The sequence below is a fragment of the Cervus elaphus genome, chromosome 9 (assembly GCF_910594005.1).
Source record: "Cervus elaphus chromosome 9, mCerEla1.1, whole genome shotgun sequence".
Lineage (NCBI taxonomy): Eukaryota > Metazoa > Chordata > Mammalia > Artiodactyla > Cervidae > Cervus > Cervus elaphus.
Window position 1 is genome coordinate 57,116,034 of NC_057823.1, and position 14,925 is coordinate 57,130,958.

Below are 14,925 nucleotides of genomic sequence, written 5' to 3' on the forward strand. Positions count from 1 at the left end.
TTATTTATTCATCACAACTGAAACTTTGTATTTGTTGAATAACAACTTCCCATTCCCTGCACATCTGAACCCCTGGAAACTACTATTGTATCTTCTTCTCTCTTTGACTATTTTAAATAATTCCTCTGGGTACAATTATGCAGCATTTCTCCTTCTGTGACTGACTTATTTCACTTAGCATAATGTCCTTTAGGTTCATCCATGTTGTCAGGACTTCCTTATCTTTGAAGGCTGAATAATATTCTATTCTATTCTCTGTCTATGTGCACACACACACACATACACACACATCACATTTTTAATCCATTCTTCTATTGATAGATACTTGAGTTGTTTCCATATCTTGGCTATTGTAAATAATACTGCAATGAGCAGATATCTGTTTGAGATTTTAATTTCAGTTCTTTTGGATACCCACTCAGGAGATGGAAGCTGGATCATAATGTAAGTTAATTTTTAATTTTTTGAGGGGCCTCCTTAGTTTTTGCCACAGTGGCATGACTATTTTACATTCCCACCAATAATGCACATGGGTTTGAATTTCTCCACAACGTTGTCAACACTTGTCTTCTATTTTTTTAATAATAGCCATCCTAACAGGTATGATGGAGAAGGCAATGGCACCCCACTCCAGTACTCTTGCCTGGAAAATCCCATGGATGGGGGAGCCTGGTGGGCTGCCGTCTGTGGGGTCACACAGAGTCAGACACGACTGAGCGACTTCACTTTCACTTTTCACTTTCATGCATTGGAGAAGGAAATGGCAACCCACTCCAGTGTTCTTGCCTGGAGAATCCCAGGGATGGCAGAGCCTGGTGGGCTGCCCTCTATGGTGTTGCACAGAGTCAGACACAACTGATGCGACTTAACAGCAGCAGTGACAGGTGTGAAGTGATATTTTATTTTGGTTTTGATTTAGACATATATATGTGATTTAATGAGATATAATAGTCTATAAGAAGATTTCAAAGAAAACAATGAAAATAATAGGAAATATCAGTTGAGATGTTGGTTAGTAAAAGTAAATTTATCTTGTGTGTATAGAAAGTATAGAATATTTGAGAATATGAGATCCAGCACTAATTTCCTTTGGTTCTTGTCAGCTTTCTACTTTCAGTAACATTTTATTGGATGATGGCTCCTGTCTGGTGGTCTTTGTATGAGGTCTTATTCCTTGTACTATACCTCTTTTCATAGAGCATCTGAGTAAGCTTCTGTTCTTTGCCGTGAATCAGGCCTTAGGCAAATGAAGACTGAAAGTGAAAGTTTACTCAGTTGTGTCTGACTCTTTGAAACCCCATGGCCTATGCAGTCCATGAAATTCTCCAGGCAAGAATACTGGAGTGGGTAGCTGTTCCCTTTTCCAGGGGAATCTTCCCAACCCAGTGATTGGACTCAGGTCTCCCTGCATTGCAAGCAGATTCTTTACCAGCTGAGCCAAAAGGGAAGCCCCAAATAAAGATATGGTATGTTCAAAAGGTTCTGGGTGATAGAAAGAAAACAGTATTTGAATTTCATCAATATGCTAATTATTTCTCTGTTTTGGAAGTTAATGTTTATTAGCTCTCATATATTTTCTTTTTAATATCTATGTTCAGTTCAGTTTAGTCACTCAGTCGTGTCCGACTCTTTGCGACCCCATGAATTGCAGCACGCTAGGCCTCCCTGTCCATCACCAACCCCCGTGGCTTACTCAAACCCATGTCCATCAAGTCGGTGATGCCATCCAGCCATCTCATCCTCTGTCGTCCCCTTCTCCTCCTGCCCCTAATCCCTCCCAGCATCAGGATCTTTTCCAATGAATCAACTCATTGCATGAGATAGCCAAATATCTGTAGAAGCTATCTAGGAATATATCTTTGTGACTTTAATACCATATCAGTGAAAGAATTGGGTTCAGGTATATTCATGACTTTTGTGAGCTCACAGCCCATCCAGCTGAGTTGAATATATGCAGCTTCCTTCAGCTTGGTACCATGGTTTCCATCTCTCAGAAAGCACTCGCTGTACCGCCCTCCTGCTCTGGATCCCTCCACTTTGAACTCTGTTTCCCACTGAGATTTTAGTTTGTGACTTTTTATGAGCTGTTTTTCTGCTAACTGCAATCTAGTCTGCTTGCAACAGCAGGTTATTGATAGCTCAAAGTAATATTTTCCTTAGAAATCTAGAGGAGGCATTTTTTTAGGGATCCCAAATGCTTTACCAGCAAAGGTTGGTTGTTAATTGATTGATTGATTTTCAGTTTTCTTATCATACTCAGAAACTATCTCCCACTATCAGGTTGGAAAACTTAGGCAAGAGAAAAAGATAGTGAATCACTCACCATCATGTAGAACCAGAATTGGAAACTTTCTTCCAGCCTAGGGGTCTTAAACTACCTTCCCCAATCCACACTTGATCCAGGTACTGATTAGGTGCTGGTGCTCTGAGGCCAGATGGCCTCAGTGGAACTCATACTCTTGCCACTTACTAAGCTGTATTGACCTAGGAGAAATGACGTAGTCCCCTCAGCCTTGCTCTACTCATTTGTAGAATGGAGATAATAAGCATAACTGTCTCAGATTTTTTTGTGAGGATTAATTGAGATGATGAATGTAAATCATCTGGCATGGTGCCTAGTACACATTAAGTACTGAAACTTATTTTCTATTACTGCAGTAGTAGTGCATAGCATGATAAATGGCTTATTAAAGTTAAGTCAAATCAGTTATTAATGTTTGGTGAAGTGCCTCTTCCCAGTGCTTTGTGTCCTAGGAAAATACAAACAGAGTGGAATCCAGTCTTCAGTTTCATGATGCTAATACAGCAGTTGAGTCAAAAAGGCTACCTGTGAAAAGTTAATTTAACAGATACAATAGTTATTGAGTATTTGGCCTCTGGGATGCAACAAAGAGTCCGACTTTAGTAGAATTTACATTTCAGTTTGGGGAGACTGGCAAATATTGATACTCTTAATAAAGAAGTAATGTGTAGAGAATGAAGGAATTAAGTTTTATAAAGAGTAGATTGAGTGAATACCATTTGAAATAGGGAAGTCAGGTAGGCCTCCATGGGTAGATGATGTTCCAGAAAGACTTGAGTTCAGTGTAACTAGTCAGGCCATTATAGAATCAGAGGCTCATTATTTGGTAGAACACACAATCTGCTTTCTGTGGACCCTGGAAGGATTCAAGTCAGTAAGGACTCAAAGGCAAATGTGGATAAGGCATTTCAAGTGGGAGACGGCAGCAGTGTTCAATACGTGGTTTGTTTACATCTTTGTTAAGCATTGAATAATTATTGATTGGGCTTTCCAGGTGGCTCAGTGGTAAAGAGTCCACCTGCAATGCAGGAGACATGGGTTCGATCCCTGGGTTGGGAAGATCCCCTGGAGAAGGAAATAGCAGCCCACTCCATTATTCTTGCCTGGAAAATCTCATGGACAGAGGACCCTGGCAGGCTACCGTCCTTGGGGTCATAAAAGAGCCAGACATGACTTAGTGACTAAATAATAACAACAACAATACTGAGTACCCCTAATAGAAAAAACTTTTAGGAAAAGGAAATATCCAGAACAAAATTTGATAATGTAACTTATATGCCCCTCTACCTTCTTCCCCTTTCTGCTTCTGTAACAAAAATTATTATTCAATTATATTAAACCTATTAACAGCCTCAGAATCTCTCTTAATATATGGCTTAAGAAAGCTAAATCAGCATTTCATAGTTGACTTGTGAGATGAGGTCTGTTTTTAGGCAAGCAGCTTAATTCCTATACTGCCTAAGTGGCTATGATCTTGCAAGACTTCATTCACACTTAGGACAGATCTGCTATCAAGAGTTTTCTGACATTCTGGCCCACTTACAGATTTTTATTTTTATTTTTTTTATTTTTTTTCAGTGTCCATAATTGTTTACCATAAACTTTTTCTTTCATTTATTTTTATTAGTTGGAGGCTAATTACTTTACAATATTGTAGTGGTTTTTGTCATACATTGACATGAATCAGGATGGGGAATACACTTACAGATTTTTAATCTTTCTTTCCTTAATATTTGTTCCTGTTTTATTTCCAAAATCCTCTCCTGTCATTCACCCCAGCAATTTTAGATAATGAAATATTTTTATTCATAGCAGTTTAGAACCTTGTGCATAAATGTAGTGAGTGGCTGCCTACATAATGTGATGGAGGATAGCTATATCAAGTTATCTGTTCCTTTTTTTTTCTTTTTTTATGATAACCAACAATTACAGCTCTTTTGAGCTGAACAAACACAGTTCATTTGTGTTGATCCATTTTCACCATGGTTCATATACCTGGTGACCTACAGTCCATGGGGTTGTAAAGAACCAGATACAACTAAACGACTTTTACTCACTCATTCACTCAGTGCTCTATAGTTTGATATTCCGTCCATTAATACACCTAAACTTATAATATTGTGCTTTCTATATGTAGGCTTCAAACTTACAAGTTTGCCCTGGCTTCCTGAAGCAATGATGTTGAGAATACTGGTACCTTATGAACTGATTTTTCACTTGTCCACAGTGACTTTTTTCATCCCCATTCTATTGAATTAAAAGGCAAACAGCTCAACTCCCGTACTGCCTAAGTGGCATGCTAAATTACAACTGTTCCCACACTCTGTAAATAATTGTTTAGGACAGAAAATGCAGGCCTGTATTATTGATTCAGGAACTCAGGCTTTTTAAGCACGGTATAAAAAAATCAAAAGGGAATCAAAGCCAATTGCTTTGGAAAGGGGAAAAGAAAAGAACAGTGAGTTGCCTCATCATTACAGACCATTTTGAAGGTTTTGTAAAAGCTTTCTCCAGACTCACATAAGGTATTTGGTTCAAGAGAATAAAAATGTTTACCACCATGAAGCAAATTTCATTAAGTGAATGTCAAATTTGTGGGGGGAACTAAGTTTCTATTGAAGTTGTTGCCCTGCTTCTTGAAAGTTGAATGATGGTGTTCTGAAGGAAGATGCATGTGGGCTATATTTTTAGAGTTCAACAAGCCCTCTCTATGTGGCAACAAAATCAGAAACCACACCTTGTAGGAGATGAGGTATGATGGAAAGCAGTGCTTTGAAGAGCATTTTGGAAAAGCCGCACAATCCCACTTGTATCAGGCCTACACAACAAGGCTACTAGAGAGCTAATCATATCTTTGTGGTACTTGTGGTGCTCCTGTGTTCAATGTATGCATAGCTAGAAATACGAATTTAAAATAATGCACACACAAATGCAGGTGCAGAGTGAAAGAAAGGGAGGAGGGGGGTGGGGAGGATTCTATAAGCAGAACATAAAACATAGGAGTAATGGTTACATTTAAGAGATATCTGAAAACAGGAAGTCTGTGATGGCAAACAAGAAAAATTAGCTTTAAGACTAGCTTACATGGGTATAAGTAAGAGAATGTGTGTATGTATAACTAAGTATGTAGATTTCCAACCTACCACTGGTACTTAAGAGAATGTTTGCTTTATGTTCATAGGCCCTAGAGGAAAGACCTGCAGTTCAATGAGGAGAGCTCATTATACTGGAAATTAAGATTTGAAACCTGTTCTACTTTTCTGCTATCATCAAGTGGTACTGTCATGGGCCATGGTCTTTCTCACTCTGATTCTCAGCTTCAGTGTTAGTAAACTGAAATCTTACAGTTCTCACTGTCCTCTTTAAGTCGAATTAGGTCCTAATTCAAAAACATGTGTGTTCACATATTTATGTATTCAGGCACTTAATGTGAAGCCAGTATCCTGGCAAAAAGATTTTCTAGAATTTTCTCATGTTATTCTCACAGTCACCCTTAGGGTGAGACGCTGTTAGCATTCTCATTCTTTAGTTTAGGAAACAAGCTTGAATGGGCTTTGTTACCTTACTCATAGTTACTCTGTTACTAGAGAGTACAGACAAATCTTAAAGCCAAGTCCTTAACATAGGAGTAGTGTTTCTAACTGTTATCTATTTCTGCCCCTGCAATATTCCATGCTGCTATAAAGGTGATTATTTTTATATGGCCCAAGCCTCTAAAATTAATTTTTTTTGTCCTATCTCAAGATACATATACAATTGGGTATAGATAGCCTGGGCCTCTGTGGCTATGGTGAGACAGATACTATATATATATATATATCTATATATATATATATATTTTTTTTCTGTACTGCTGGTTTGAATCTCTTAATTAATAGGAAGAGTCAGAAAATATGGTCTTGCCATTCTGTGGTGGCAAGAGTTGGAGATGAGGAGGTCTTTAATGATCAGAGAATATTGATTTTCAATCCAATCGTTAAGCCACATCATGAACACTTGACTATCTGGATGCACTGCATGTGCCTCTAAACAAGTATAGAGATGTACACATAGAGAACAGACAGGTGGACACAGAGGGGGAAGAGGTGGGGCGGGATGAATTAGGAGATTGGGGTTGACACATATATACTAGGCCCTTGGAGAGCAAGGAGATAAAAATAGTCCATCCTAAAGGAGATGAGTCCTGAATCTTCATTGGAAGGACTGATGATGAAGCTGAAGCTCCCAAATACTTTGGCCACCTGATGCAAAGAACTGACTCATTAGAAAAGACACTGATGCTGAGAAAGATTGAAGATGGGAGGAGAAGGGGATGACAGAGGATGAGGTGGTTGGATGGCATCACTGACTTGATGGACATGAGTTTGAGCAAGATCCAAGAGTTGGTGATAGACAGGGAAGCCTAGCGTGTTGCAGTCCATGGGGTCACAAAGAGCTGGACACGACTGAGTGGCTGAACTGAACACTGCCATGTGTGAAATATTTAGTTAGTGGGAACCTGCTGTATAGCTCAGGGAGCTCAGCTCAGTGCTCTGTGGTGACCTAGAGGGGTGTGAGGGAGGTCTAAGACAGAGGGAGATGTATGTGGACATACAGCTGATTTACTCTGTTTTATAGCAGAAGCTAACCCAGCATTGTAAAGCGACTATGTGTGTGTGTTAGTTGCTCAGTTGTATCCTACTCTTTGCAACCCCATGAACCCCCCAGGCTACTCTGTCCATGGAATTCTCCAGGCAAGAATACTTGAGTGTGTTGCCATCCCCCTCCTCCAGGAGATCTTCCTGACCCAGGGATTGAACCTGGGTCTCTTGCATTGCAGGCAGACTCTTTACTGTCTGAGTCACTAGGGAAGCCCCAAAGCAGCTATACCCCAACTATATATATATGATCTGTATCAATTAAAAAAAAAGAGAAAGTCTCTCCTCTAAAGTATATTAAAAGAAAACATCTTCATTAGAAAATGTTACATACATAATCCAAAAATGTTTGTTTTTGCAATTACACTAGCAACACTAGAAAATTATGACAGAGACTTAGAGGAAGCACGTAGAGCCTAAAAACAGGCTTTCCCAACACTGCTAATCAATTCTTCATCCTCAAAAATTTGTCCCCATCCTTTCAACTTGTCACCATCACCATCACTACCATCATCCTCATGGTTGGTTCTTTCCACATTCTGTTTAGTATATTGCTCTTGACTTTGAACTGCTGTTAGCTTAAATTCAACAAATGGTTATTAAGTACCAATTAAGTACAGCTTAATATGAAACTTAATATATAACACTTTTAGCTTCCACTAAAAGGTGAAACAAAGGTGAAAGGTGAAACAAAGTTATTGCCAGTTTTACTTACTGATTCAACTGGATAAATACTGTTAACGATTCAGGAAGAAATATTATCCAAATAATTTGATCAAGTAGTAAAAATTTACACTTCCTTTATAGAGTCAGCTAACATTCTCTGTCACTTTAACTCTACCTTTCCTCTCTCAATTATCTTTTTTCAAACATATGTGGATATTTGCATGAAAATACTGATCATAGAAAATAGTTTGTCTTGTGTAAACCGTAAGGAAGCACAAAACTCAAATAGTTATTCAGTATGATTAGGATCACAGTTATGATTGGAATATTATCATGACTTTGCTTTCCAGATAGTAGCCAACCAATCACTGCAGAACTAACTTCCTCCTGGGTGATGTGGGTGTTAGCTGTGGTCTGAGGTGATGAAGATCCAGATAACTTGTGAGATCTGGAAAGCCAAGGGAGCGAAAAATAGTTCTGGTTCAGTCAGTCTCATTTAAAAATTTACTTAAAAACCCTATGCCTTAACCAAATTGACATCATTAATGATGTTATGTCCTTCTCAAAAATGCTGTTGCTCCTAATTTGAAACAAGCACTTCCTTTAGGGCTAATTAAGCTGATGAATGACATTTCTGAAGACCACAGAATTAATGTGTTCAGTCTATAGCAAAGCCAGGGATGTTGGTTACGATGACTTAGAATTTGGACTTCCAAAAATAACTACTCTCTTTACTCTGGGAAGGCATGGATTGGGTGAAAGGGAAAAAAGAACTACTTCATTAATGTTTTTATTTTGTTTTCTTTTGGCATTTCCCCTTTTTCTACCAAAACATGGATATAGACTTAGAGAGGGCATTTATTTATTGCAACATTGGCATCTATTAATTTTTCCCACCCAATAGTAATTTTTTCTCTTGTAAGAAATTTACCCCATTCTTAGAATAGTTTGTGTGATATCGACCTCACCCTCAGCTTCAGGACTGGGTCTTGACTGGTTTAAGGCACTAGAAGGGTCTTAGTCTGTTGTGATTAGATCAGAAATGGACACATGGTTTAATTGGTGGCCATGGGCTAGTAAGAAACTGATTGTTTCAGGAAAATGAAAGTTTACTTCTTTAGAAGGAACTATGACGGCATTCCACTCACTGGATCCAGACAGGATCTTTTTATCCTATGAAAAAAGGATAAAAAAGTGAAAAGTGAAAGTGAAATTTGCCTAGTCATGTCCAACTCTTTGTGACCCTGTGGACTGTATAGTCCATGGAATTCTCCAGGCCAGAATACTGGACTGGGTAGCCTTTCCCTTCTCCAGGGGATCTTTCCAACCCAGGGATCAAACCCAGGTCTCCCACATTGCAGGCTGATTCTTTACCAGCTGAGCCACAAGGGAAGCCCAGGAATACTGGAATGGGTAGCCTATCCCTTCTCCATCGGATATTCCTGACCCAGGAATCAAACTGGGATCTCCTGCATTGCAGGCGGATTCTTTACCAACTGAGCTATGAGGGAAGCCCTTTTTATCTTAAGGTGTGATTGTATCTGTGAATGAAGCAGAAGCAGAGCAACTAAATGCAAAGTATGGCAAGCGGGGTGGGAGTGGAGGAAACCAAAAATACGAAGCTGGTTCTGATCTCAGTGAGTCCTAAATTATTTTCTTCTGAAGAGGAACTACTCCTGAACTGGACAGATCCAGAGCCAGTAAATTTGTTTTCTTTATGTAGACAGTTTAGACAGATTTAAAGAGGTAGGCAGAGTCCTGATATAGTTAAACCACAAGGTTCTGAAGAAGAAAGTGAAGAATTAGCCATACTCCACTCACCCAGACATATCAATCATTCCAGTATTGGTGAGATGTTAAGCTGTTTTGGATTCTTCCAGACAGATTAGAGGAAAAGTTAGATAATTATTTCTGTACTCTTGAGACAAAGGAGGACTTTTCAAGTATTTCACTGGAGCTGGAAACTATAATGAAAAAGGTCAATCTAACCTCATAAAAGTTTAAAACTCTTTATATAGAGAAAAGTAGTAGCAAAGTTAAAAGACATGATAAACTGGAAAAAATAAACACAATAGTACATGTGTGTATGTTAGTCGCTCAGTCATGTCTGACTCTCTGCGACCCCATGGATTGTAACCTATCAGGCTCTTCTGTGCATGGGATTTTCCAGGCAAGAATACTGGAGTAGGTTGCCATTTCCTTCTCCGGGGGATCTTCCTGACTCAGGGATCGAACCCAGGTCTCCTGCATTGCAGACAGATGCTTTACTGTCTGAACTACTAGGGAAGCCCTGAGCTAAAGAATTAATACTATTAATATATAAACAATTTTCTCAAATTAGTAATTAAAAGTTGAGTAAAAGTAAAAAGCACAGAAAATAAATAGGTGATTCACAGAAGAAACATATATGTATCTCCAAATAATCAGCTCTACTCTGGCTAGCTTTGGGACTTTGAGCAATGAATCTTACTTCTCTACTTTGCACCTCCTTATTGGTTAAAACAGGGCTTCCCTGGTGGCTCAAATGATAAAGAATCTGCCTGCAATGCAGAGGACCTGGGTTTGATCCCTGGGTCAAAAAGATTCCTTGGAGAAGGGAATAGCTATCCTCTCCAGTATTCTTGCCTGAAGAATTTCATGGACAGAGGGGCCTGGTGGGCTATGGGCCATGGGGTCGCAAAGAGTTGGACATGACTGAGTGACTAACACCTTCACTTCACTTTTCATTGTTTAAAACAGGGATAAGGTCATCTGCTTCACAGCATTTTTATAAATGCAAAATGAAAAAAGATCATGTGAAATATTTTATAAATATGAAGAATTAGATTTAGGAAATGGCCTCCAAATTTACTCATATGGTTGTCTTATCTCGTCATTTTGCTTGTGGAAGAAGGAGAGTAACCAAGAAGACCTTGTGATTCAGAAAGTTTGTTTTCAACTTCTGATTGCTAAGTTTTGATCATAATACCATACCTGTTTGGGTCAATGGATTCAATGACCAAAATAGATAAGCTACAACTAGAGCAATAAGTTTAATGTGCAACTGATTGATGTGTTGCTACAAAGTACTCATGGCTAAGGCTAGGGAGAAAAACAATTGCTACCATCAAGAGCCAATTCTAGATAGATAGTATTTTAAATACTTTTCAAGCACTATCTCTGATCTTTACAATGACCCTGTAAGGATATTATGTAACTGTTTTTTGTTTTGTTTTGTTTTGGAAATTGATGCCCTCAGAGACTAAGTAACTTGCTTAACTAATAAAGAAGAGAACCAAATAGTGGGTTCAGGTCAGAGTCACACATTCACACTCATGCTGCTCTTTTACTTCTAATGTTATAGTCAGGTAATTATTTTGAGTGAAAAAAAAAAAAAACTAGAATATCGGGATTATATATGCAACATTTTTCTTGTGTTTTCTCTACTTTACATATGTATTGGTGTCCCAACTTCAAATCAAGACTGGGTGTGGAACAAATCTTTCAGAAGCCAATGAGTGCCAAGCACTATACTTGGTGTTGGGAAGTTTAAAAAATGAGATTAGGTGGTGTTTCTACCCAGAACATATTATTTCTTTTTTTCTCAGCTTATAGCACAGGGTGCTTTATTGTTAGGTACTCATTGCATGCATCACCATTTGCAATTGCATTATTAACCTCTCTAAAACTCAGGGCTATGAAGTTTCAACCTAACATTCTTAGGTTGAAATCATCACTTCGCTACTTGCTCACAACTAACTAGTTTGCTACTTGCTAACTGTATAACTCTGTATGTTTCCTCCTTATCAAATGAGGAGAATAAAAACTTTTTGATGGCACTGATATGAGAATTGAGATACTTTGTATAAAGCACTTACCAGAATACCTAGAACACAGTGGGCACCCAACAAATGATGCATTTGATAATAGTTATTATTATGGTTGACTTCTATATTCAAGTCTGAAGGTGATGCATTTCAATGAAAAACTATAGTCTATTTTGCTTTCATCAAAATCAGCAATGAGTTGAATTAACAGAGCTCTATATAGGGGATGATAATTTTAGTTTGAGGACACTAGGACCTTCAAATTTCAGTTTTCATTATATTGCTAAAAAGAAAAGATCTAACTGAGATCTACCACAGAGTTAGAAATTCTTATGAACCCTTGATGGGGCTAAAGTGCCCATGGATTTCTTTATCTCAGGGCAAAGTCAGCAGCAGAGAACAGCAACAGTTGGACTACTCCTAGGTCGCAGTATTTTAAAAGATGTCTCATGGTCCATTGTATTCCAAGTTGTATACATTTTTATTTTAATATTGAGATCTCTGACAACCTGACTGGTTCCCAGAGGATTCCACCCAGGTTAGAGCAGAATCACATTGCACCTCTCTCCGAAATGAAAATGTCATCTGTTATTATATCAACATGACATTGTGTGCATTAGCATATTTCAAATACACACCAATTTACATAATGCTTAGAAAACCATCTTTCTGTGTTGCATAAAGCTTTTCATCTCTCCCCTTTATTTATTGCTGTTATTGGAGGCTGACATACCTATGCATAGAAGACTGTGTGTGCAAGTTAAATGTGACTGTGAGCAGTGGGAGTCTAGTATGGACAACTCTGGCCAGACAGAAGCAGCCAGGTGTACTGTTCTCCCTAAAAGGACACTGGGGGACTCTTCATTTATTATGACCTGTGCCATTTTGTGCATTTCCTATTTATTTCCACTATTCTGTAAATCTATGAACTTCTGGTAACACTTAGAAGTATTTGAACATTATTTTCTATTGTTTTTATTGGTGGTAGATTTTACCTGTAAATAATTTTTAGAGAACTTTGGCTTCAGTTCAGTTCAGTTCCGTTGCTCAGTCCTGTCTGACTCTTTGTGACCCCGTGGACTGCAGCATGCCAGGCCTCCCTGTCTATCACCAACTCCTGGAGTTTACTCAAATTCATGCCCATTGGGTCGGTGATGCCATCCAACCATCTCATCCTCTGTTATCCCCTTCTCCTCCTGCCCCCAATCCCTCCCAGCATCGGGGTCTTTTCAAACGAGTCAGCTCTTCACATTAGGTGGCCAAAGTATTGGAGTTTCAGCTTCAACATCAGACCTTCCAGTGAATATTCAGGACTAATTCCCCTGAGGATGGACTGGTTGGATCTCCTTGCAGCCCAAGGGACTCTCAAGAGTCTTCTCCAACACCACAGTTCAAAAGCATCAATTCTTCTGCACTCAGCCTTCTTGATAGTCCAACTTTCACATCCATACGTGACCACTGGAAAAACCATAGCCTTGACTAGACGGACCTTTGTTGGCAAAGTAATGTCTCTCTTAGATATTTGTTTTTTTCTGTTTCAGATTTTTCTCATCTCAGTTGGAAGTTGTTTCCAGGTACGTCTTTGAGACTTCTGGGAAACAAACACTGAGATTGAATCAGGAGTGCAAAACATGTGTTTAGTAGAAAAACCTGAGGAAGGAAAAGGGAGCAGATAGGATTGGGGAGGGAGAGCTGGCAGACTGCAGTGCAGGTCTCATAAAGGCTATACTAGCACAGAGCGGGGTTACCTATTAGAAGATCCCTGTGTTGGACAGAAATGGTTTGGGCCTTGTCCCATGGCTTTGCCCAGTCACCAGCTTAGGTCACTTATGGCTGAAAACATGAGATGGGCCCAGAGGAACTAACCCCTGGGAACTGGATGCTAACTAGGGTCCCCAGAGCTGGGTAGCAAGTCCTTTCTTGAAGTGGGATCTAAGTGCATCTTTGGGCTTGTCACTTGGCTGCTCTCCTCTTACTGCAAAGAAATATTTGTTTTTCCTTAAAGTTGGAGGTTTGGAAGACATAAGAAAATGTAAGGAAACATGTGACTCTCCTCTTGTTCCAAAATACTCTTATAACTGTGAAATTCTGACTGCCTATTTGTGGGCTGTTAGGGAAAAGGCTGATCGCCACTGTTAGTTTGCAAGTCTTTTGAAAGTAGTGTCTGCAGTGGACAACTGCTGAATTTTCATCTCATCCTTCAAAACCAAGTGGAAGCAAAAGTGGGTGCCTCTTGTTGTTCCAAAGAAGCTAATCACCAAACTGTTTTCACAGTTCATTTAGAATTTACTGTAGAATAATATTCATAAGTCATCAGAGATATTGAAACTACTGGCCATGCATTTCAGGGAACTATCTAGCTATTAATCACTCAACAATCCCTGTTTGATTGGTGAAATTGAGTGTAAGGAAAATGGCACCATCTCTCAGAGGATAAATGTGTGTTTCTATGAATGCTTGTGACATAAGATACTTTCCCACAACCCATCTTCTTCCCATCTCCATCCCTTGCTCTGAACAAGAAGTTTGTTATATGTGTGTTTATTGCTCAGTGGATCACACTGTGGATGCGGCATTCTGTGTGTTCAGATGGTATTTGGCATCTGCCAGTTGCACTGTCTGCTTACAGATGTTCCCCATAATGTTTCATTAGGTAGTTGAGCTGACTCACTTGATGGTTCCTTTACAAATTGAAATGTTTTATTGCTTAATTATAGACATATTTAGAAATGCTGAAAATCCTGACTTTGGACTCAGAGTAGTTTTCATCATAAAGCCCTTGTCTCCTGGGCCATCTTCTTCTCTTTTTAAAATTAGAAAGCATTCTGTTAAGACCCTTGAAAAAATATGTACTTCCATATTCCCCTTCCACCCGAGAGACTCATTCTTCATCTGTAAAATGATGGAATTGGACTAAGGGAATTTTAATGTCTCATGTAGGCCTGTACCCATGTGTTTCAAGGGAAATGCCTTTCCTCTCTGAAGACTAATAAAAAATAATGACTGGACTGATTCTGCTAGACTCATTCCACTCACTGACACAGGTGCAATAAGATACCAGGCTCTAGGAGGGAAATAGAGGGCTCTTATATCCAGAGGCCTCAGGAGAGATTTGACAATGTGACCTCTATAAGAGAGCCTAGAAATAACAGTAGTTATTCCTCATTTTGTGCTTATATTGTGCCCCCATGACTAGTGTTTACATTTATTACATGGATAAAACCCTATGAGAACAGCATCACTGACCCCATTTTATAGATGTTGAGAATGAGACTATAAAGAATAAGCAACATGGCTATGGTCACTGGACTTCCAGGGGGCTGAGCAAGGTACGGACATGGGTTCCACCTGATGCTGCTGTTCTGAGTCATCACACTGTACTTCTCTGGTCATTGTATTGGTTCATTCATTCTATGCTTGGGATCAAGACCCTGCATCATACCAGGGCTGATCAAAGAAAGGGTGAACATTTGGCAGGATAAGTCTGTGGTGGAGATGAGGAAGTTCTCTGTAT